Genomic DNA, 25,860 nt, shown 5'->3' with positions numbered 1-25,860 from the left:
TTGCTACTTCTCCGATTCCTTTGCAAGATTATCCTCCTCTGAAAGCCATTACATGTTTGAGTTCCTCAGGGCCCATTCCTTCTCTACACTGTCTGCCAAGATATTCACATTTATACCCACGGCTCCAATTACCACCTCTACTCAGGTGACTCAAATTTAACTCTCCCCCAGGCATTTCTTACCTATCAGTATAAGTCAGAATCCCTGAAAGAGACAGGTGGCACACTCAAATGTACCGTAATTAAGGAGACTGTAGTCAAGAGATCATTTGCAAAGGGTTTGGGGAAAACAACAGAGGACAGTAGTCCAGCATCTCAGGGAACTTTTACTGCCTAGGCTTAAAGGAGGAGGTTAGGGACTTCCCTGGTGGCTCAGTGGTTAAGAATCCACCTGCCAGTGCAGGGGTTCAAGCCCTGGTCCGGAAAGATCCCACATGCCACGGAGCAACTGAGCCTGTGCGCCACAACTACTCAGCCTGCACTCTAGAGCCCGCGAGCCACAACTACTGAGCCCGCGTGCTGCAACTACTGAAGCCCATGTGCTGCAACTACTGAAGACCGGGCACCTAGAGCCCGTGCTCTGCAAAAAGAGAAGCCACCGAAATGAGAAGCCCACTCACTGCAATGAAGAGTAGCCCCCACTTGCCGTGACTAGAGAAAGCCTGGGCGCAGCAAAGATCCAACGCAGCCAAAAATTAATTAATTAATTTTTAAAAAAAGGAGGAGGTGGAAATGATTACTGGATTCGAGAGAGAAAAAAAGAGGAAGAGGTGGGAGGAAGAAGAGCAGGAGGAGCAGGAGGCCAAGGAGGAGGGTTTGAAGGAGGCAGGTGGAAAGAGGAGGAGGTGGGGAAGAGGAAGCGATGATGCAGGATGTATATTGTATAGAGTAAATACTCAGCCTTCACGCTTCTTCCTTCATGTACCTCCTATGGGCTGAACGCAACTAGAAGGCAGAGCACACGGGAGCAGGTGCTGGGGATACATGGAATCTTGACATCCCACACACGTCAATGTCTCCGGACAGGGATCAGCGTAGAGATGGGTGGAGAGTGGCTCTAGATGGGGAGGCAGAAGATATCTACCTAACAGACACCTCCTACTTGGCTTCTTCTCTAGGACATCCCAGGGATATTTAAAACTCAGCAGGTCCAAGATTAAACTCATGCACTGCCCACTCCACAACCTCTCAAGAACAAAACTAATGAAAAACAAACTGGTCCTCTTTCAGTGTTTTCTGTGTCATCAAATGGTATCAAGGTCAGGTCTGTCTTCCCATAACTGTGCAGGAATGGACTGGAGTGGGGCAAGAGTAGGTGCAAATAGATCATTGAGGACACTATTCCCCTAGTGCAGACAGAAATGATGATAGAATGGGCTGAGGAAGTGTTGGTAATGACGAACAGAAGTGGATGGATTGAAGTGGATAGATTGAAGAGATATTTAGAAAGCAAAATTGTTAGGACTTGTTATTAGATTGGATGTTTGGAGGTAAAAGTAATGTGGTTGTCAAAGATGACACCTTCAGTGATTTCCCATAGATCTTAGGAAGGAGACACAACTCCTTAACATGGACTTATTGGCCCTGCGTGGTCAGCATCCCCCACTTCCCACCCTTCAACCTTCCACCTTCACTTGTACCAGGCCCCTCTGAGGATGTGGACCATGTTCTACATTCTTTCAGTCCTTCCTGTTTCCTATGCTTGCCCCTGAGCAGGACCTTTGCACCTGCTATTTCCACTGCCTGTAATGCTCTTAGCCAACTACCTAAGTCCTCTTTATCCTTCTTAGCTCAGTCACCACTTCCCCAGGAAAGCTTCCCCTGACTTCCCTAACTAGACCTAACCCTCCTATGAAAGCGCTCCTATACTGTGTTCTTCCCTCTGTAGCCTCTATCCTTTAGTAGCTTACACACACTTGTGTGGCTTTTCAGTTAATGCCTAACATATTCTCAATCCCCCACCAGGATATGAACTCCACGAGGACAGGGACTGTGTCTTTCTTGTCTCACAATATTCTTATTGCCTCTCGTAGTGCTTGGCACCTTGTAGTACACACACACACACACACACACACACACACACACACACACACACACTCTTTAATGAATGAATGAATAAAAGTAAAAGCAATGGAATATATCATGCAGAAAAACACTGATGGATTTAATAGACTTAAATTATAATCTTCTCTATATTAAACAAGAGTAAGGAGTAAATGATAAGTGATAAACTTAGAGATATATTCATAATATAAAGACAAGAAGACTATATCTCAGTAGAGTTCTTGCCACATCAACAATACAAATAATACCCAACAGGAATTGACAAAAACAAAACAAACAAAAAAACCCCCTAAAACAGAAAGAGTTATGACAACTTTTCACTGTAAAAATTGAAACTCCAAATAAAACTGGCCTAAACAATAAGGAAACCCACTGTATCACGTAACCAGAAGGACAGGATGGCTTCCCTCAGGATCATGAGACGGTACCCAACGATCACCGGGGACAGCATGCTTTCCTGTGCACATTCATCAGAGGAGAAATGCAGTCTCTTTGCTAGCAATACAATACAAATCCTGGGCTTCCCTAGTGGTGCAGTGGTTAAGAATCTGCCCGCCATTGCAGGGGACACGGGTTCGAGCCCTGGTCTGGGAAGATCCCACATGCCGCAGAGCAACTAGGCCTGTGCACCACAACTACTGAGCCTGTGCTCCAGAGCCCGCGAGCCACAACTACTGAAGCCCATGCGCCTAGAGCCCTGTGCTCCGCAACAAGAGAAGCCACCCCAATGAGAAGCCCGTGCACCACAACGAAGAGTAGCTCCCGCTCACCACAGCTAGAGAAAGCCCGTGTGCAGCGACGAAGACCCAACGCAGCCAAAAAATAAAATAAATAAAAATAAATAAATTTATCAAAGAAAAAAAATACAAGTTCTTCTCTTTAGCTTCACTGAGTCACTTTAGGACCAAGCTGGATCAATTCTGCTGTCAGAGGATGCCATGTTCTGATTCTGAACCACTCACTAGCAAGAGAGATTGGATTACCACGTTTGGTCTGTAATCCGGGGGAAAAAAAGAAACAAGGCATAAAACACTGCAGAAAGAGTGTAGTTACAACAGAACATTTAGCATAAAGCTTGATCTTCTAAAATTCAACCTCTAACTCAACTCCATAGGCTCTTGGCTATAGGCCTTAGTGAGTAAACAGTTGAAGCTACATGACCAGACTTAGCTTGATCTACTGTCTCTTTTGTTGAGGAGAATAGGTTGGACAGTTTTAAAAACTTGAGCATAGGAAAATATCTGAACTCACTTTTAAGTTAAGAGTCTGAACGTCCGGGATAAAGGAACGTGTGTTAGCGAACTGGGATTTCCAACAGATCTTTAACCGTGAGGATCAGTGACGCTGTTCTTTCTCCAGGTTTAATTTGATAATTTCCCCCATTCTTCTCAGACCACTCTTTTGGTTCTCTTTCTGCCTTTATAGTCACCCTTCTGAGTAATCTTGGGCAAGTCATTTAACCTCTGCTGTAGCCTTTCTGAAAGAGCCTTCCATCGTGGATTTCCCTCTGTCTAAACATCTCTAAAGCTTCCTTGGAGTGAAAGATCAGGAAAATCTATGAATTTAGGATAGCCCTTAAAAGCAGAAAGCTAATGAGGGAGTACTGCATTTTTACACAGTCCTCCTTTTAAGGGCTTAAAAACAGATCTTTCACCTAGATAAGAAAGGAATATGCCAGCATCAGATTCTACCCCATCAGTCTCCCAGCAGTTACAGCAAGCCAACAGCTCAGCCTGGGCCTAAATTGGCCATGAATAGACAAGTAAGGACAGCAGAGAGGCAGGAAATGGGGTTAGGTTGATTTCCATCTATTAGCAGCAGCTTAAACTGGTATGCTGGGCAGCTCTGTCTCCCATTGGCTACAGCTGCTGAGAGCAGCAGGATGAGGGTTGACCTATATCTGTCGGGTGTAAGTCAAACCCTGAATTTGTTTGTAGCAAACTTCAGTGTTCCAGAACGCCAAGTTTAACTTACGCCCAACCACATACGATATTTTTATCAGGAACCGTGATATTCCCCACCTGCGAGGAACTTACATCTGTGGGTTTCCCCCCTCCTAGATTTTTTTTGCTTTCTTTCTCACTGCCTCTCCCTCCTGTCACTCTGTGACCAATTTTGTCCCCCTGCATCTGTGTTATCTTCTGGCTGGGAGGGGTTGTGATGGTCACAGCTGTGCTCCTTCTAGCAATCATGGTCACACCAGCCCTTCTCTGCCTGCCCCAGTTTCCATCTGACCAAGTTGTGCCCATCCCTTGCACTTGCAGTTGTTACCCAGGTTGGCACTGCCTCATGACCACGTGTGCCCTTCTGGGCCAGCGCGAGTTTCAGAATGTGTCAGTTGCTAATACAACTGCAGCTGTAGACAGACAGAAATATGTTCAAAACGTGAGTTCTAAACTTCCTACACAGTAACTGTTTCTTAATAGTTTTTGAAGACCTAATAATCTTTTTTTTTTTTTTTTAAGATAGTGTTTAAGTATTCGGACGTCTATTTTCCTAGATTAGAGAATAAACTACTTGAACTTTCATGTAGGCAGCTAACCATCCAAATGTGTCAAAGCTCCTTTCCTTTGTCGTGGGTCTCAATCAGTACATGGATGTTGTTTTGTCTCAATCAGTATGTGTATTTATTTACACTGACATCACAATGTGAAACTTAACCTACTCAGTTCTGCCGTCACACTAAAGCATCGGCACACTTAGGCTTCTATTTATAATGCAGAAACTGCTCTCCATGACCTATTATCATCTCTTCACTGGGGCCCTGTAGTAGCAGAAAAGAAGCCCAGATGATGGAAAATTATTCTAGCAACTCAGGTCCCCATGCACACAAGCCACATTGCAGTAATTTGAGATGGAAAAGACCTATTAAGTCATCCCACTGATTCTCTGAGGGCATGTGGTGGTTTTTGCCCTCTCCAATACGCTGATCTACATTTTAGTGCCTTTTCCAATTGCAAATGGCACAAGTGACGGGGCCTCCATCCCTCCTGGGGGACAGGGCAGCACAGCCTATAATAGATCTCTCCATTAGGGCATGAGACTTGCTCAGCCGCCTAAATTATCTTTGTTTTGACTTTCATTTCCATCACTCCTCCTGCCGTCCCCTTGGACCACACGAAATAATTTCTCCCCATCCCCGCTATTTACACCCTTCAAGTCCTTGCGGCTGATGAGCCAGTCCCTGCTAGTTAGAGCCGGTGGTCATGCTGGGAGACCTGTCTCTTTCATCTTCCCTCTGAAGGCAGTCCCTTCAGGCTGATAAATCAGATTTGTTGCTCTTCGATGAACGCTCATCAGTTTCTCAATAATTTGCCTCATTTCTTTGTCACTCAGGCTGCTCAGGAAAATCCCCTTTGTTTGTCTCCGTTGTTGCAAAATAAGATGATGGTGGTAGAATCTCTGCTTACAGCAAACAGAGCACATCTCTTCAGCCACCAGGAATCCTCCTGCCCCCAGGACACTGGCGTCACCTAGTCCGTTATCTTTAACTCTCTTACTTGGAGTGTGCAGCTACTGTGTTAACAGGACTTAGGTGTGTTTGTAGAGACAGGAAGAGTTGATCTGTATTTCACCTGACCAGCTTTCCTTGTTGTATCTTTAGTTAACGCCCATTAGCTGTTTAAATCGTAGTTTGCTGCCCATCTCAATTCCCCGTTGGAAAAGCTTCCTTGAACTCCCTCAAGAGAATGCTAACCTCCTTTCCATTAATACTCCCACGTTTCCTGATATTAAAGTGGACGACATCAGTCACCATATCAGACATCTTTGCCAAACGGGGAATTCTGTTGCTATGAGAGGGGCAGGATGGCCCCTTTACCTTGAATGAGCTGAATGTCACCGCAAACCAGGAAATTTGGGGAGTGGCTTTTGCAGTGCCAGCATCAACAGTGTTCAACCTGTCCCTTCTCTAACTCCCCAGGTAATGGCTCCTCTGAGTGCTAAAGCACCCCATTTCATAAGGTCTTTCCTAATGTGCTCAATGCTCATATTTATGCAGTAATCATAACCAACATAGTGCTTTACAAACTGTTTCCATCTAATTACATCATCCTACTTAACAGTCACAGCCATCCTGTGAGAAAGGAACTATCTTCTTTATTTTACCAGGGAGGAAACTGAGGCTTAGGGATGTTCCACTGCCCAATTTCACAAATATTCAGTTAATTATCCTTTCCATTCCCTTTTTGTTCTCCTTCTGAAATCCCTGGAAAAAATGCTCCATGAACAATATGTGAAGAGGCGCTAACTGTATACAGGTTCCTCAAGTCACTGGGATGCTGGCCATTGCATAATATTTTTCTGTACTCTTAGTTGGCAAAAATAGAGTGAATAGACATCATCCACAGTTCAGTATGAGTCCTATGGTTTATCAGTAGGATAACTCAGTTGTTATGCGATGACAGAAAGAGTATATTAAAATTTATAAGACATAGCCTGCTATCTCATTCTAAACAATAATGTAATGTTATTAGGCATGAGCTAAAAGTGAGCTTATCTCCTCCAATACCAGTTCAGACCCTGAGGGTATCTGTTTTTCCTGCAAAGCTGATAAAATTATATACACCTAAGATAAAAGAAGAAAGAACTATATATGTCAATACATGTTAATAACATGATTTGAAGAAACAAAGGACCTGAATAATACTGACTTTTTTGAGTAATTTAAAAAGCAGAAATATAATTTTCTACCAAATACATGGTCAAGGAAGCACAACAGCCTAATATTGTGCTAACAGCTAAGCAAAAGATGATGTTTATTGCATCACTTATTTTCAAGTAGTGCTTAGCAATATTTTTAATTTGGCACAAATGTGATTACAGTAGGAGAAAGACCTGTACTGAAGGGTTTTTATGCTTTAAGGGATTGAGGCAACATCCAAATAAAAGTCTCATCAGAGCCAGCATTTTGAACAAAATCCAGATCAAGAAATGTATGCTGTTAAGTGAACTGCTCCTTGCTGTGTCCTGGCCAGAGAAAGCAAATTGCGTGTGTACATGTAAACTATCAACGCACAGAAACACGCAGAAGTCTCCGTCTCTATCAAGATGGAAGGCAGAATTCTTTTTTCTCCATCTCTATTAAGACAGAAGGCAGAATTATTCCTTCTGCATCAGCTTGTGAGCCCTCACTGTCTCATGTGTAACTAACTTTAAACTGTACTTAGTGGCTGGACTGGATGGTGCCTGTAACTTTCTTGCAACAAATTATTAAGCAAACGCAACCTTGAAGATGCACCCTTGAAGATTCCAGCTGTATTTCATCGTACCCAGGGTTTAATTGTAAAAAAGAAAGCTCTTATTGCTGATTTTTAATTACTGCAAATTCAAACACATGTTTACTATGGTGAAGTTTAAAAATACAATGAGAAAAAAGAAACTGATAGTTTTTATTTAGAAGTAACCAATTTTGACACACCCTCCTACTGCCTTATCTACATAGCCATATATATGTATATATTCATCTTTTTTTTAAACAGTAAGTTGTTGGTTTTAATAGTCAATAATACTGACTTCTTTATTCCTTTAACCTAAGATCTCTGAAGCCCTTGTGCAAGAACTGATGCGGTTTTGAGCTGATCTAAAAAGGGTGAAAAAATGCTGTAATTAAGTTTTTAAAAACACATTTACTTTATATGACTCTCATGACATATGAATCTCTTAAAAGTAAAAGACACCTTCTACAGCCAAACCTTGGATAAATACCTAGAAAATACATTACACCTACTACCTGCATTACACCTAACCTACCTACTATTCCACTATTAGTCTATATGAACCTTTTCCGTGGATTCCAGTGTACCAGTGATTGACAACACAATGCAAAGGGACTGACATTGACTAGACCCAGCTTTGGGAGCTTAGGGAAAGGGCCAGGAGTTTGAGGCCAGACCTAAATCACTGATGTCAACATTAGGCTCATTTTCTTTCCCAACTACCTCCCACTGACCATGCATGTCATCTCTGCTCCCGAGAACAGATTTTCTCAGGACCATTTTTTTTTTTTTTTTTTAAGGAATTTTCCAGCTTACTCTTAAGATAACTCTCAAATACTAAAACATCTATGAAGTCCCTAGATGGGAGTTTTGATTTTTAAACTGTATTGAATATTGTATTTCATCAAATCTAAGACACTATCTATCGTTAAGTTGTATCATTATTTTAAAGTGATACTAAGAAAAAAGATGCTGCCAATTAAACTATCATATACCATTAATTTCAAATTTGATCCAATTTCAGAGATGTTAAAATGTGAAAAAGTGTCTTACAAATGAACTTTGGCATTTATTTAAAACTACACATTGCATAAAGAATATTCAGTCACATACCATGAACAGATTTTTAGCGCCTACTACATATTAGGTTATGTACAGAGAAGTTAAAATTAGAATAGATATCTTTGACATTTAACTTGTTTATTTTTTTGGATTGAAATCAAAGCAAAATGTTCATATTTTAATGTTTATGTTTCTATAGAGAATACTCATTTTCTAGACCGAACTTTATGGTCTCAGAGTGGAAGCAGAGGCCATCCATGTGGTCTTGAGTCTCTTTATCTCTTTGTAATGTATCCTCAGAGACAACAGAATTTTAAGTTAGACCCCTTTTTACTTCAAGAAGCATGTCTGGGTTCTTTCATCTTCAAGATTTCAGTTAGTCACTTAGTTCTTTAAAATTCATCAGGCTTGGAAAATGCAGATTTATTCCCATCTGTGTTTATCATATCTTCTGCTTGGCCAGTTTAATCACCAGATTTTATAGTTAAAGACAGTGAAACTTAGGCCACTTAACCGATTTGCCCCTCAGCATTCAGGTGGGTTCTTTCTTGTCTAAGGAAGTCTGTCCAACACAAAGTACAGTCTCGTTCAAGGCTCTTTTAATCTTACAGATCCAAATATGTTCTTTCAGTTGCCTAAGATATCTATTCTCTTCTACACCTTCTAAAATCAAAGTCCATATTTCCATCATCTTTTAAATTGTTCTGCCCCATATTGGCAGCTGCTTTCCAGTATCCAAATCTAGAACCATGTAGTTTCCCCTTGGGGAGAGAAAGCAGCAGTCCCTATTTATGCACAAAAGTAATTTGCTACCTGGAATATAAATGTAGAGCCACTAGCCAGCCAAATATGAATTCGTGCTGAGTGGGAGACAGTGAGGGAACTGTCTTACAACTTTGTATCAGTTCCCAGCCTTTCCTCTTTGAGTTTTACCTTGTCTGCTCTTTTTCTTACTTTAAAATGATTATCTTTCAAGCACGAGAGAAATAGAAATAATAAAAATATTTAAAACGTGAAATTTTGATGACGTTTTAAAAAAAAGCATATTCCAGGAAATATAGATACCTGTGATCTTTGGTGGAATTAGTTTACCTAGCTGTGTACTGAAAGGTAATGGTCTTTTGAGCCCCCTCTCGCACACTACCCTGCCCTCTGGGGCCACAGATAAACCTGTTAGCTAGAAAACAAGCTGCTTGAGGCTGAGCAAAGATTTATGTATATCACCCAGGGCAAACTTTTTTCTGAAAAGGTGGGAAAAGCCTCAATAGCTATGAGGAAGGTGGATTCCAGAAGGCATGAATTAGCAATGGTCCTGAAGGGAATCCTGCAAGGGAGTTCGGAGATGGTCAGAGAATGAGGGCCAAGCTAGGAAGGGGCAGGATTGATATGTGGGTCATAGTCCTGCATTGCGTTTTGGAAATGGCTGCATTTGGCAAAAGACATCCTTATTCTTCAATGAACAGAAACATTTGCCTCCAAGTCATCTGGATTTTTTGCTCCCCTAAATAAATACTTCTGGATTCAATCAGAGTGGGAGACAAACAAATTTAGTTGTTTAAAATCCCACTCATATTTCTGAGCCGTTTTCTTATCAATTATCATTGGAGTATCTTTCACTTAGTAAGTAACTGAGGTTCTAATTCTTGGTCTTGAAACGTGATACCAGACCCAAGCCATATTCTTTGAAATCATTGGGTTCATGTGTCTTCATCTAGAAATGTGACTCCTCCTAAAACGATTTCCCTTAAAAACTGTGGGACATTTAACCATTCCAATTTTATCTAACACAGATGATTAAAACACATTTAAGCAAGTGTGTGTGTGTCTGCTACAGACTGAATGTTTGCGTCTTGGCAAAATTCACATGTTGAAATCCTAACCCCCAATGTGTTAGTATTAGGGGCTAGGACCTTTGGGAGGTGATTAGGTCATGAGGGTGAAGCTCTCAAGAATGGCCATAGTGCCCTTGTAAAAGGGACCCCAGGGAGATTTCTGGGCCCTTTCACACTGTGAGGAAACAGTGAGAAGACGGCTCTCTGCAAACCAGGAAGCAGGGCCTCACCAAGACACCAAATCTGCCGGCACCTTGATCTTGGACTTCCCTGCCTCCAGAACTATGAGAAATAAATGTTTGTTTTTTTAAGCCACCCAGTCTATGGTATTTTTGTTACAGCAGCCTGAACTAAGATAGTTTCCAAATGGACGATGATATTTTCAAAAAAGAATTTTAGATGTCTTTTTGTTTGTATTATATAATAAAGGACGTATCTAAATTGAAAGCTGTTTTTAATGACAAATAAAAATTGTAAATGCAGATTCAAATAACAGTATAGTTATAAAGTGCTAATATTTTCTTTATATTTCAGTCATTTTCGGTAATATAAACATAAGCGGAATGATTAAGGAAAAATGAAATTATCTCATGGCTTCATTTCCTGTTTTCATTACTCATGAAAGCTTTGATAAGTGTGGTGAATGAAATGTACTACGCAATTACAATGTGCCAGAGGTTCCTTTGGACACAACCTACATTAATTGTAAGGTTATTTTTAAATGAAGTATGTGTGCCAGCTGACAGATATGAACTTCTTAGATCAACAACCGTCTTCCTCTGTAGAATTCTTCTGTTCTTCAGCTTCTCAGTAGAACACAATAACCAAGATAGCCAGCATTTATTGAGTGCTTACTATGTGCCAGGCGCTGTGCTAGGAGCTTTAAAAGTATTATTTTATTGAACTCTTTTGAGAACTCTGTGAGCTAGGTGTGATTATTATCTCCATTTTACACACACGGTACCATATGCTTAGCTGTGTGTTTTCTGTGTGCCTTCTGAGTAGAGGATTTTAAGCAGGGAACTAAACTCTGGTAGTCCTATAGAATAATTTTAGCATAATAAGAAATTACTTGAAGGGCCGATTTTATTTTCAGTAATGGGTACACAGACAGTTTGCTGCCACCAATGGGCTTGATGCTATTTAATACATTTCCCTTATCCTATACATAATTGCGTTCATAATATATTGTTATTTTATTTCTAAGTTTTAAAACGTTTGCAGAAAATTGTGTTTGCGGGTGTGTGTGCACAGGCACACGTGTGGTGTGTAAAGCATTCTTTCTAGTAATATGTGTAAGACCTATTTTTTTCTACATTTAGAAAAATGTAGAGAAGCCCAGATATGAAAATAAAAGCCATTGGTTATGCCAGTGCCCACAGGAACCACTGTTAATATTTTGGTATATATTCTCCCAGTTGCTTTTATCCATGCATATGTAAAGATATATTTAAATTCAATTGGAAACATACTTTATAGCTTGGTTTGGTTTTTCTGATTTTTTTAAATTCTTTTGATAATCGTATATCAAAACATTTTCTTATAACCATTAAAATTTCCTCTACATAATTCTAACATAGAATTCCATTGTATGGTTATACTCTTAATTATTGGACCAATTCCTTATTGTTGGACATGTAAGTAGGTGGAAAAAACTTTAAATATAAATTCCTAAAGTCTTACTCATGTTATAGGTTTTAGATCTTTAATGATTAAAAAATTATAATAATGTGCTCAATAAAAGCCTTGGACTAAATCTCTATTGATCTGAATTTTAATCTAAAATTACAGGGCTAAAGGCAACCTCAGAAGAATTTAGTCCATTTTCCTATTTCTAGATAGGAATATATCACTGTCCCAGATATATCTTTCTAGAAACTATCTTGAATTTAATGAGGGAAGAAGATCCATAACCTTACCCACTGTAGTATTACAGAGACTTGGTGTCAGGAGTACAGGCTTTGAAGGTACATAGACCCTAGGACCAAATACCAGATAAAGGCCTCTGATCTTTGAGTTTATTACTCTCTCTTATTCTCAGTTTCTATGAGGATTCCACTGCAGGGTTTCTGGAAGATTCCATGAGATGATGTACATAGAGTGCCCTGCACAGTGTAGATGTTGAACATATGCTAGTTCTTTTTACTTACCCTGTCTTTCTCAAATCTGTAAGATTTCCTTGCATTCTTTCTACAATTAAAAAAAGAAAATGCACATACCATATTTATGGCACTAAATAAACCTGAAGATCACTATTAAGTCCTCTGAACTAGTTTGACTTTTTCTAGAGTCTACTTTCATAATTCTTTAAACATTCAGACCCTCCTAAATTGTGGGACACCAAATTACACAGGATATATTACCATTGGTCTCGCCAGTGATACAGATGGTGGGAAATTCCACCATACTTTATATATTATCTCACTGCCACTATAGCAAGAACTTGCTGAATTCTTTAGAGATTATGATGTTATTAACTCAGGTTCCATTTATAGGCCAGCATGACAAGGACAACTGCTTTCCTGTGTTGCATTTATTTCTTGATACTGATTCTTCCTCTTGCTTAGAAGCAGTTCCTTCATCGTTTCAAGTTAGTTTCATTAATTTGGATCCGTTTTCCAATGTCAGACTATTTGCTTTTAATCATATGGTCTTGTCATCTGCATGTGTACTTTATTCTTAAGTTACTGATTACATTTAGAGGCAAATGAGTTAATATGCACCCTCACAGATCAACAAGAAACCATTACACATCTATGCAGTAGTGACAGAGAAATAAAGGCTACCTCTTTTGTAAGCAGTTTTTTTTAATGTGAGTCCAGTAGCACTGAAACTTTCTTCAGCCTTACATATTTGAGTAGATTTTAGTATGTCATCTGTGTGGATTATGAGTTTGTAGGCTTTGGCTCTGAAAGCTGTAATTACCAATGTTTGAAAGACATCTGTGAGGGTGAGGATATGGAGAAGATAAGCCAAAAGCAAGATATATAATTACCACACCCTGTCTTCCTATTGGGAACTCTGGATGTTTTAAGCAATTAGGACCTTTTAGACAGGTCCTTCTCCTATCGGAGTGCGACATCAGGTTGCTCTGAATGTAAGTAATCGATCTTTCAGGCAGGAAGTGTCCTCTCTCACATACACTCTCCTGCTATAAAGGCAATTTTTATAGAGGGAAAAACACTGGGCCTGGAGTCAGGAGAGCTGATTCCCAGCTCTGAATCCCTCATGTGCTGTGACCCTGGCCAAAGCTTCAAGCCTCAATTTTCCCATCTGTAAAATGGAAATAGTATAACTACCTCACAGAATTATTACAAGCAAAAAGGTCATATTTATGAAAGTGCTTTAAAAATACTATGAAATTTCTATACAATTCAGGATATAGAAAATAAAAAATCATGTAGAGTTACACCATTTCTTTGGAATGTTAAATATTTGTTTCTGTTTTCATCTACGGTTAAATACTGAACATATATGCTTTCAATATTTATGAATGCATTAAATGCATAGCTCCGCTATGAGTAGCTATGACTTGGAAATATTGGGAGAAATGACAAGATTCCTTGTTATTGATAATTAACAAAGGAACCATTTCTTTCAAAGGTAAGGGTAGCTTAAACCTGACTCACAGTACTTTGCTCTGCCTGATTTTCTTTAAGGAAAACTGCTTAAAAGTTTTCTAAGAATAAGTGAGGTGAGATTGGCCCTTGAGTAAGGAGAGTGGGCAGCTAAAGCCTAAAGCTTCTTTCTCAATAACAAGTTTAAGTGCCTTGTTTATTTTCATGTGATTAAATGACACTTGTATAAATACCTTACTGAGTAATGGTGCTGTGGCAAAACTGAAGTTTATTTAAGACACTGCTCCACCCAAGGTGAGCAATTAAAGCAGGTATGTAAACTAAGTCACCTTTGGCTTCTCTACTCAACCGGATGAGTAAGTAGTACTAGAAAGGAAAAATGGTGAGGGGTATATGGCATGGCTGGAGGTGGGAAGAAATAGGAAGGCAGAAGAAGCCTCCCTGAAAGAATGAAGGAAGTGTGAAGGGTGGTAGGGAAACTATAAGAATTGAATATTGATTCCGACTATTGATATCAGTCTATCAAGTTAATGCAAATTAAGGTGGCATGAGACTTCTTTCAAAAAAAAAAAAAGCCTTTTCCCCATACAGTGTAATAATAACCACCTTATTTTAAATGTAGCCAAGAAGGGCTGTGTTTGCTCATGTGATAGGGTTTCCATACTTCCCACACCTGGGGAAGTATCAGCTAATATTGATTTAGCACTAATTTATACCTGATGGTCAGGACCAACTAGAATAGAGGAAAACTGGTACAAATTAGTGAGGCCCTGTGGTCCCAGTAAGTGGTCTGGGGCCCAACTGTTGTATATCAATACAAATAACTCTTTCTGGGAAGGAATGGAAAAAATATTTTAAATGGATCTGAATCTGCTCTCAGAAGCTCTAGTGCTATTGGGCTAAAGATCTCCTTTAAGAATGTTAGGAATGGGTAAGATCAAGTTACATTCTTAGATTTTTATTATGTTTAGCTTATTAATTTGGGAGGTAAGCAAACTAGAAGCAGAACAGGCTTTAAAACATCTGACTTTGTTATTATAGTATGAATAATAACTGTTAGCTGGTCCATTCCATTTACCTTTTCCTCAATGAAATTCTCTATAAAGAAATATCCATAAACTAGTCTTACATTTTAAATATCGCTGCAGATTATTTGGAACCATAGAATTAGATACCAATCCACTGAAAACTGTTTTCTTTGGGTAGTTTCCACGAATTGACGTCAGTTATCAACATCTCTTTGTACCTGGCTAAACACTGAGAAAATATGTGGGGCCTGCAATTAAATTTAGTGAACTTTTATTCATTTCTAATCCACTGTTTCCCAAATTTGCCAAATCATAAACATCACCTGGGGAACTTGTTAAAAATTATACAAGCCTACCCCTCCGGCTCCCAGATCTGCTGAATTAGACTCTCTAGGGAATGAGGCTGAAATCTGTATTTTTAGAAGGGCCCCAGGAATGCCTGATGAGATATATGTTTGGAAAACAATTCTATGTCCTTGTCGTATTCCTCATGATGTCAGAGCTCTTCAAACCCCAATATTCCCTTCTGACTACCCCTCTCCTCAGTGATTGCAGGCTTTGTTTCTGTTCCACCCCACCTAAGAAATAAGGCACATTCCCACCAACCACTGTGGCCCTCAGCAGCAGTGAGTATCTGCGGCAGTTGCAGTGGAGAGCACCTACCATCTTGGGTAGGGAGGTCATGGAGTAAAGGGATGGAGGTGTGGTCTGGAAAAGTCTTTCCAGAGATTCCCCTTGACAACCAGTTGTAGATGACATTGTTACCTCCTCAAATGGCCATGCTCAACTTCCTTTGCTCTACATAAATTTTTTCTTTACCTTCACTCTCTTAACGTCCCTTCCTCCTGTAAATGGAGGGGGAAACATTGTCCCGTTTTGTCAAACTTGTGCTCTTGATCAAATCCTCTACTGCCTCATGGAAACTAAATCTATTAATCCTCCTCATTCCAACTTCATTTTTTTCTCTTTTGGCTTCTATTGGCATATCAGTAGACATTTCTTCCCTATTCTTTTTAAACTAAAGCAACATATACTTTCTTGGACTCTGATGAACCCCAAGATCCCATTTTACTTCATGCCTTATGTTTACTGTCAAATTTCTCAAAAAGAGAATTCTACATTACTTGCATTCATCTTCTCACCCTTCTCATCAACCCAACTGTACCCTGGCTTCCACAGAGCCACGTTTTATGGACACTATTGGTGTGAAGATTTCCAGTGATGAGATCCAATGACTTTGCTTAGCCCTTAACCTTCTTCCCCATCTAACAGCTTTTGACATTGCTGATCACCACATCCTTTTAAAAACTTTATCAATTAGTGATCATTTAACTATAAGAACAGAAACCTATTCAAATGATTGAAACAGCAAGGGGGAGGGTAATATAAGACCAAAGAAACTCTCTCACAGAAAGTATAATAGGGCTGCACAAGGATTAGCATCAGGAACTAGGAAGCTATCAGTAACCAATAAAGTTTTAACAAATAATTCTCAGGCACCTGCTATATTCCAGGCACTCCTAGGTGTTCAGTGACCAAGTAGTAAACAGAAGAGACAAGGTCCCTGCCTTGAGAGACTTTATAATCTAGTGGGGAAGGCTTACATAAACAGGTAAACAAATGTGTATTTACACCGTATAATGAGCACTACAGATGAAACAAACTGACCTAATGATACATTGTTATAGGTTATTAGTGATAGGCAAGGACTCAGAAAGGATACTCTGAAGACAAGGCATTTAAACTGAGATCTGAAGAATGGGAGGGAGCCACTCAGGGCAACTGAGGATTGGGGCTGTGGAAGGAGTGTTTTAGGCTGAGGATACACCTGTGTGCAGGCCCTGCAGTGGTGTTTCGGGGGAAGTGAAAGGAGGCCACTGTGGCTGGAACTTAAAGGGTGAGGGGGAGAATAGAGGGAGGTAAGGTAAGGTTGGAGGAGGAGGCAGAAGCCAGAGCAGGCCAGGCCTTTTAAGTATTTAAAGGAATTTGGATCTCATTGCAAACTAATTGGAAAACATTGAACTGATTTAAGCAGGAAACAACAGGGTCCAATGTATTTCCAGGTTTACCCTGACTGATGAGCAGAAAATAGATGAAAGGAGGCAAGAGTAGAAGGTAGAAGACCAGTTGGCAGCTATAGCAATAGCTCAGGTAAGAGATGATGGCAGTTTGGTTTAATGTAGTAGCAGAGGAGATGGAGAGAAGTGGATGGACTACACATCTATTCATGAGGAGCAAATAAGAGGACCAGCTGATAGGTTAGAGTTGGGGAGGGAAGGAGAGGGAAAAATCAAGAATATTGCCTGGGTTGTCTTGTTTACAATAACTGGGTGAATAGTGATAACATTTACTGAAGTGGGAAAAAGTAAAGATAGAATTTCTTTTTAATAGTGAGGGGAGGAAAGCAGGTTTATAGAAATTGAGAGTTTAGTTCTATTTCAGATACATTAATTTCAGATATTCACGGAGACTTGACATGTCATACAGACAAATGAATATCTGAATACAGATTTTGGAGGATATGTCTAGGCTAAAGAGATTAATTTGGGAATCTGTTACCATTTTTAGTATTTAAAGCTATGGGAATGACTGAGATTACCAAGAAGGTGAGTTCACAGAGAAGAAAGCAGAGAATAGAGCCCAGTTTTTAGAGGGCATTAGAGGAGGAAAAACCCCTGAAGGTCACTGAACAGCAGTGGTTAGAGAATTAGGAGACAGACCAGCCAATAGAAGAGATTTTGTTTTCAAGAAGTTGAGCCTGACCAACTGTGTTGAAAACTGTGAAAAGTTGGAGTAGGATGAGGTCCAAGGAACATCCATTGGGTTCAGCAATACGGAGGCTGTTGACAACATGGATTAGCAGTTTTCATTGGCGTGGTGGGGGTGGAAGTCAGATTCGAGTAGATTGAATAGGAAATCAGAGTTAACCTGTAGACATCTCTCTCAAGAAGGTTTGCTGTGAATGGATCAGAGAACTAGTATTACAGATGGAAAGGGATAGCATAAGAATCTTTGTTTTTTTCTAAATGTTAGGATGGAGCATGTTTATACATATTGGGGATAATCAAGAATTTGATGATGAACAAGAGGAAGGGAATAACTGAAGAAATGAAACCCCTAAGAAGAGGGGAAGGAATTTAAATCATAAGTAGAGGAATAGCTTTTGATAGGAGAGGAAGAAAGAAAGGAGAGATGGGTCCAAATGCCAAAAGATTTGTAGATTTGATGGTAGGAATATACTGGAGTCGCATCAGGGTAGGCAGGTGTGGGGATGGTTTTAGAAGATTGAAGAAAAGGGATAAGACAGAAAATAGTCGTCATGGGAAAATAAACATACTCTCAGTTTCTCTCTCTCTCTCTCAGGTCGTCTGTTCTCATTTTGATTTTCTGCAAGTCACTTCATTCGTTTCTTTCAGAAGGCAGGTTTCCTCCACTTTTCTGTTTCTGTGACAGAAGATGGCCACCCCATGCACAGGTTTCTGTGATCACCCAGTTCATGCCCTTAATAGAATAATATTGTATTTCTTAATTCCAAATTCCCAAGGGAGAAAACCTGACTGGTGCAGCTTTGGTCAGTTATCGAACTCAGGTCAAACCAACCATGGTCAGAAGAACAAGGTCAAATTGTACAAACATAGCTGTCAGGCCCAAACCCTCTGTGTGCTGGCGGAGGATTAGTTCTTAGAGAAGGGGACGTGAGCTCCCAGATGTCCCACAGACATCTGCCAAACATCCTCTGAGGCACCAAATTCTTTAATTAAGAAGTTCTTCCCTTCTGTCTTCTTTCCTAGTTTTGTTTTCTTTGGATTGTTTGTTTATTTGCTTACTTTTCCTCCTCCACTAATGTATAATTTCTCAAAATTTTGTCCTTGATCCTGTTTTTCTTTATTTCTATATTTTTCTCCGTCGTCAACTTCATTTGTGCCCATGGCTTCAACTATCATATGTACATGGATAACCCCCCAAACCATACCTATGCTCTTCTCAACTATCATTTAAAAACTGCTCTTAAAAACTCCAAACGATTTTTTTTCTCTTTTTTCCCCTTGTATCAAAATCAGATGATGAATGTTAACTAGTTACGGTAAACATTTCATAATATAGGTAAGTCAAGTCTTTACGCTGTAAACCTTAAACTTATACAGTGCTATATATCAATTATATCTCAATAAAACAAAGGAAAAAACTGTCTCCACTTGAGTATCCTCTGGTTCTCTTATTTATAGATGAGCTCATTATCTTCTCCCAAACCTACTCCTTCTCTTGGCTCCCTATTCCTGTTAAAGCCACCACTATCCTCTTAGGCATCCAAGCCTGAAGCTTCAGAGTTGTCTGACGTCCTACTTTCAAGGTCCATCAGCTAAGAAGGAATATCACCTGCATCTTTTCCTCCCCTCCATGTCCCCTATCATTCTCCTAACTCTCATTGCCTAAACTCCCATGGACTATTCTCAAAGTCTACTAAATCATCTTCCAGTTTACAGTCTCCATCCAGGTTGTAAACTATTCTTGCATTAATATTCAAAAAGCCCAGCTCCATTCATGTTCTCCCCACCCGCTCAAGAATCTTCAACAGCTCCTCCCTGCAGACTCGATAAAGGGCAAGCCTTGCCTGGCAACCTCCATGACATGTCATCAACAGACCAAGACTTATCTTCCGTTCACCATCAGTCGAGGCAGACTGCTCGATCGTCTCCTAACACATCCGGTGTATCCCTAGTGACAAGATTTCCTCATACTCTTCTTTCCTGAAGCCTTTCCTCAAAAGTGATCTTTCCCTCCCATTGCTTCCATTGGCTTTATTTGCATCTCTCTTATGGAAGACCTGTGTTTAGACATGGTTTCTACCTTTATCTGTAGAAATTACCTTTTACCTCTGAGAGATTACAATTTACCAAAGTGTGAAAACAAGGATCCCTTACAGAGTATACAAGAGCGTCGCACTTTGAAGGCATTTAATAAGTGACTTGATGAGGAGTTACTAAGGCCTGATGCTAGTATTATTGCTATTAAATCCTCATGTAGGCCTATTAAATATATTAACATGAACCTTTTCAATAGGATGCTTGGTAGGACACTGGAAACCTTTTCAATAGGATGCTTGGTAGGACACTGTGCTATAAAAAGTTTAAAATAACTTTAATAACTTCTCTAGTCAAGCGCTGCTGATGAGTTGATTGCACCTTAACAACAGTCACTCAGCACACTTATGTAGTAAAAAGTAAAATTCAGTCACAGAGGAGGAAATTAATCGACACATGTTAATCACTCTAAACTCTCACTTAAAAAAAATAGTATTATGATAATCAAGCACAGTCTCTTCATAGGACCACTACTGCTCTCATGTACTGTTGACACCATGTTTGGAACTAAAACAAATGAAATGTCACAGCAAAGAGAGAATATTTGCAGTTTTCTGGTCCCCAAATCTTTATTTAGCCTCTGAATGTGTTGGCTTTGTACAATATAGTCTTTTAGTTAAATGATAAAACTCTACTTATGTATCAGCTTAGGGGATGTGCCCCTGGCATCATAGCTGGCGATAGGAATTGCTGTGGAGATGAAAGCTGAAAAATTGGTGGTCCTCATCACTATTTTCTATCCAGGTAGGAATAATTGCATACTTACTCTTTTGATATTTATCAGTTAAAAAACAAGATACCCCCTCTTTCTCTTGCTTCTTCTGAACTTCTTTTAAAAACAAAGCATAGGGACTTCCCTGGTGTCGCAGTGGATAAGAATCTGCCTGTCAATACAGGGGACACGGGTTCGATTCCTGGTCCGGGAAGATCCCACGTGCTGAGGAGCAACTAAGCCCGTGCAACACAACTACTGAGCCTGCGCTGTAGAGCCTGTGTGCCACAACTACTGAGCCCACGCGCCACAACTACTGAAGCCCACACGCCTAGAGCCTGTGCTCCTCAACAAGAGAAGCCACCACAAGGAGAAGCCCGTGCACCGCAATGAGGAACAGTCCCTGCTCGCCACAGCTAGAGAAAGCCCGTGCACAGCAACGAAGACCCAGCGCAGCCAAAAATAAATAAAGTTAAATCTTTAAAAAAAAAAAAAAAAGCATAGGGAAAAGCTCCTTGACATTAGTCTTATCAAGGATTTTATGATTATGACACCCAAAGCATCACAACAAAAGCAAAAATCAACAAGTGAAACTACATCAAACTAAAAAGCCTTCTGCACAGCAAAAGAAACAATCAACAAAAACGAAAAGACAACACACAGAATGGGAGAAATATTTGCAAACAACATATTTGATAAGGGGTTCATATCCAAAATATATAAGCAACTCATGCAATAGCAAAAAACCCAAACAATCCAATTAAAAATGGGCAAAGGATCTGAATAGACATTTTTTCCAAAGAAGATATTCAAACGGTCAACAGGTATATGAAAAGGTGCTCAACAGCACTAATCATCAGAGAAATACAAATTAAAACTGAAATGAGATACCACCTCACACTTGTTAGAATGGCTATTATCAAAAAGTTAAGCAATAATAAGTACTGGTGAGGATATAGAGACATGGGAACCCTTGTGCACTGTTGATGGGATTGTAAACTGGTGCAGCCACTATGTAGAACATTATGGAGGTTCCTCAAAAACTTAAAAATAGAACTACCATATGATCCAGCAATCCCACTTCTGGGTATATATCTGAAGGAAATGAAATCAATATCTCAAAGAGATATGTGCATTCCCATGTTCATTGCAGCACTATTCACAACAGCCAAGATATGAAAATAACCCCAAGTGTCCACTGATGGATGAATGGAAAAAAATTGTGGTATATATACACAATGGAATATTATTCAGCCATAAAAAGAATGAAATCCTGCCATTTGTGATGACATGGATGAACCTTGAGGGCATTATGATACGTGAAGTAAGTCAGATGGAGAAAGACAAACACTATATGATCTCACTTACATGTGGAATCTAAAAAAATCCAAACTCATATAAACAGAGAATAGGGGCAGGGGCTGGGGAGTGGGGGAAATGGGTGAGGGTGGTCAATGGTACAAACTTCAAGTTATAAGATGAATAAGTTCCGGGGACGTAATGTACAGCATGGTGACTATAGTTAACAATACTATATTGTATATTTAAAAGCTACTAAGAGAATAGATTTTATAAGTTCTCATCATAAAAAAGGTTTATAACTATGTGAGGTGATGGATGTGTTAAGTAACCTTATCGTGTTAATCATTTTGCACTAAATACCCATATCAAATCATTACATTACACAATTAAACTTACACAATCTTTTATGTCAATTATATCTCAATAAAGCTGGGGGGGAAGAAACAAGGTAAAATATTTATTATTTACATGAAATGTTCCTTTCTACTGAATTAAATATATATTTTTTTCAGTTTCCTTACACAGGCCTCTTGAGAATTGCTCCTAACAGAGAGATAGAACTAACTACATATCAGCAGATGTCACTCTCTAAGTGATCCTCCTCAACTGTCCTTCTCTGTCAGTTTCAGTTGGTTATTTTTTTTTCCTGCAAATTTCAACTGCCTTTTCTCCATTACCAATTTCAGTTTCCATTTTCAACATCTGATGAGCCTCCAAGAGCCACTAGGACCAGTATTTTTTTTTTTTTAAACATCTTTATTGGAGTATAATTGCTTTACAATGGTGTGTTAGTTTCTGCTTTATAACAAAGTGAATCAGTTATACGTATACATGTGTTCCCATATCTCTTCCCTCTCGCGTCACCCTCCCTCCCACCCTCCCTATCCCACCCCTCTTAGGACTAGTATTTTTCACTTTGCCTGTATAAGGATCATAATACAAGATATGCTTTCCTTTTGAATGCTGGCCCCAGTGCGAATATCTGTATAGTTTACAAAAGCCACATGGAACATTTTTCTACTTTGTGGCTATGTCTTTGCAATAGTGATATACTTCTTATTATCAATTTTTTTTTTCTGATGAAAGGCACAGTTTAGTTCATGGGACAAGCACTGGTTAAAATTTGCTACTCTTTTCAACAATATTGAGCAAATATTGTCTACCAGGTACCAAGCACTATTGTGGAGATTCAGCAGTAATAAAACAGATAAAAATCTTGCCTTCATGGCTCTTATATTCTACACGGACAGAACAAAAAATAATGAAAATATACAATAGGTGGGTGGTGTGTGCTCTGGGGAAAAAAAAAGTAAGAGAGTAGGGAACATCTAGGGGGTGCTTGCCATTTTAAAAAAGAGTTTTCAGAAAAGCTTTCATTGTGAAGGTGATGACATCTGAGTGAAGACCTGGAGGAAATGAGGGAGCAAGCCATGTGGGTAACTGGGGTAGGAACTGCTCAGGCAGAGGGAACACCTAGTGCAAAGGTGCACGTAGCCTGTCACAAGCAGTAAGGAGTTTTACTGTAAGCATCTGCCAGGGACAAAAATTCAGGCAAGGCTCTTTTTGTTGCTGCTATAAAGAATCCACCTACAAGAGAGTTTAATCAGCTTAAGATGAACATCAGTGCAGATCTGTTTAGTGTTCTCTCTCAGCCGTGACCTCATTTCTGATACTGACAGCCTGGACTGCCTCTTAGATTTGGTTGGGGCTTGGATGCATCCCCTGGCAAACCTGGATGAAACTAGAAGAGGGAGGTTTTGGTAGCTCTGTAGGCCCGTTAGTTATCTCATTCTCTCTTCACATGGGGCTAAATATTAATCAGATGTAGCCAATGATTCCAAGTTTTAATGTAACCTATAGTCCATTACCATATATGAACCAAGAAGTAAGTGTAATAGTTCTACTTCAGATTAGCTAACGGTGGAATCTTGTTCCACGAACAGCCAAGACACGGGTTACTGAGAACAAAGGTATTTCCCATGCCACCAAATTGCGCTTTCAGTGTTGTCTTCTTCTAGGTAGGTCAACATAGTAAAGAGGTCATCACCAACATTAACATATATAGAATTTCCAGGGACTGTTACACTTATATTCAACAAATAGAGATAATCTGCAAGGGACCTAACCATCCCATAGCTAGCACAGTCGGGGAACAATGCTCTTCTCGCCCAGCGATCCACACTTCCTTCTAAGGGGGGTCCCAATTTACTGAGGGGTATGTTTTCCTAAAGCTTCTTTTCATACCCTTGGAGCCCACTCCCAAACTCACTAAGAATAAAATACTGTTAAGAACTCAACAAATGGACATTTGAAAGCCAATACTGGGTTTAGTTTATTTTAGCCCACCTTTGATTTGTTTGGAGACTGAATTCCTTACACATAAAGATCAGTATTTATTTCATGAGAACAAAGGTTTAAGAGGCAACCAAGATATATTTAGTGAAGAGAAGGTGTGCGTCTCTGTGTGCGTCATTTAGATTTGTTTTGGTTGTCTGATTTAAGTTGGCATTGGCAGTTTTGAACAAACACAGAAAGGCTTTAACATATGGCTAGGTAGGTTGTTTTAGATCCAAATCAGGTATTGATCATTAGGACTGTGGCTTGGTATAAATTTAGAATTACTGTAATCTAAAGTGTTGGGGTCATTACATACTTATATTTAGGAGTGGCCAGAGATAACATTTCTATTACGAAACAATGCTGTAATCAAATCGACAACTTGGAAATTTTCCAGCATTTTTAAAAACTTCACATATTTTAATCCGTCAATTTTTGTTCTTGATATTCTGAAAAAGTCATCAGAAAGAAGCCATTTATCATTCTTTTTACCCATGAAGGAAGGCAATTTCCTAATGAATGAGGAAATCTTTCATTTTAGATGGAAAAAATAATACAATAGGTCAATTATACTAAATTTAAAAGAGTAAAGTTTTTACTACATTTATATTTAATATACGTTATTCTGGAAAGCAAATACATGTGAACACAATGGGGATAATAGTAGTATCGTACCTTGTGGATTATAGGAGGATTGAAGGAATTAACACATAAAACAGTCTTAGAACAGTGGCTGACACATGAAATGCTCAGTAAATGTTAGCTGTTATTCTACTATGTGATAAAGTGAGGAACTGTCACTAGTATTCATGGGTGCAATTCTTGCATTTTACAGAAAAAGTGGTTTCATCCACTTTTTACAGAACCTAGTATGCTTTCTGTGCTGAGGGCACAATGAAGCTGAGAGGGATGGCTCCTCTAAGTGAAACTGACCCCTGCATTTAGTGCCTGAAATCAGAGGAAGCTTGTCAGTGTGGGCAGACACCAAGAGTAGACCAATCTGATCTCCCACTTCTTTTTTATCTCATGGAAACGAATGGAGGGTATCTGATGTGGACCCTTCAATCAATTGTTCCGGCTTAATGTTTAAAACCTTGGTTTACTGTGGGGTAACTTCGGTTCCTGACAGTCATCCAAAATCTTAGTTTCTCTTCAGTTCCACTGCAGAATAAAAACTAAATTTACCCCAGTGGATTGTTACATCAAGTCTGGTATTATTTCTCCCAAGAGGCCATCTGCTTCTGGGAAAAGACAACAGGGTGTGCCCTCCATTACACCTCCATTTAACTGACGGTGCAATGATGTACAATTCCTTGTTGACCCCTGCAATTCAGAGTTATTGTCTTGGAACATAAGATTTGATGATCTCTTTTCACTCCATAGGATAACTGTAAAAGTATCCACCCAGTGTTCAATCCAACCCCCAGACATTGCTTCTGATGGCCTTCAATTCTTTTGATTAGTCTACTCACCACAAAAACTCAGATTACTAAAATTAGTGGGGAAGGGATGGATTCTTCTAAACCATCCCACCACCAGAACAGGTGTACTTGCAAAGTAAAGTTTGCCTGACGTATCCTCTGTCTCAAGTGGTACAAACGGCCCTGCAGGGTGGAGCCCTCACAACCTGCTTCCCTGGGCGTGCGCGTCTGTGGGTGTCGGGGTACGCGCAGGACACACACGGACCCACTCTCCCAGGGCAGCCCAATCACGGTCCCCCTCTCACCTCAAAGCCTGTCAACTCTCACGCCCCTCCTTGAACGCACAGCCCCTTTCTCCCTCTTCGCTCCTTCGTATCCCGCCTCCAAAGTAGGATGCCCACTTTCATTGGCAGTTGCTCCTCTCACTCCTACCCTGAAACCAATCAC

General features: G+C 39.8%; 2 long non-coding RNA genes across 2 annotated transcripts in view; one reads left to right on the top strand and one right to left on the bottom strand.

The window, feature by feature from the left end:
* Positions 1-25,860, bottom strand: part of LOC309631791 — a 186,672-nt gene that overhangs the window by 159,673 nt on the left and 1,139 nt on the right. The gene's annotated exons all lie outside the window — the stretch shown is intronic.
* Positions 20,329-24,974, top strand: LOC309631851. Its single transcript, XR_014246612.1, has 2 exons — positions 20,329-20,385; positions 20,538-24,974. It is a non-coding gene; the product is annotated as an uncharacterized lncRNA (long non-coding RNA).

The sequence above is a fragment of the Balaenoptera borealis genome (assembly GCF_965194805.1).
Source record: "Balaenoptera borealis genome assembly, chromosome: 7".
Lineage (NCBI taxonomy): Eukaryota > Metazoa > Chordata > Mammalia > Artiodactyla > Balaenopteridae > Balaenoptera > Balaenoptera borealis.
This window is presented reverse-complemented; position numbering and strand designations above follow the sequence as displayed.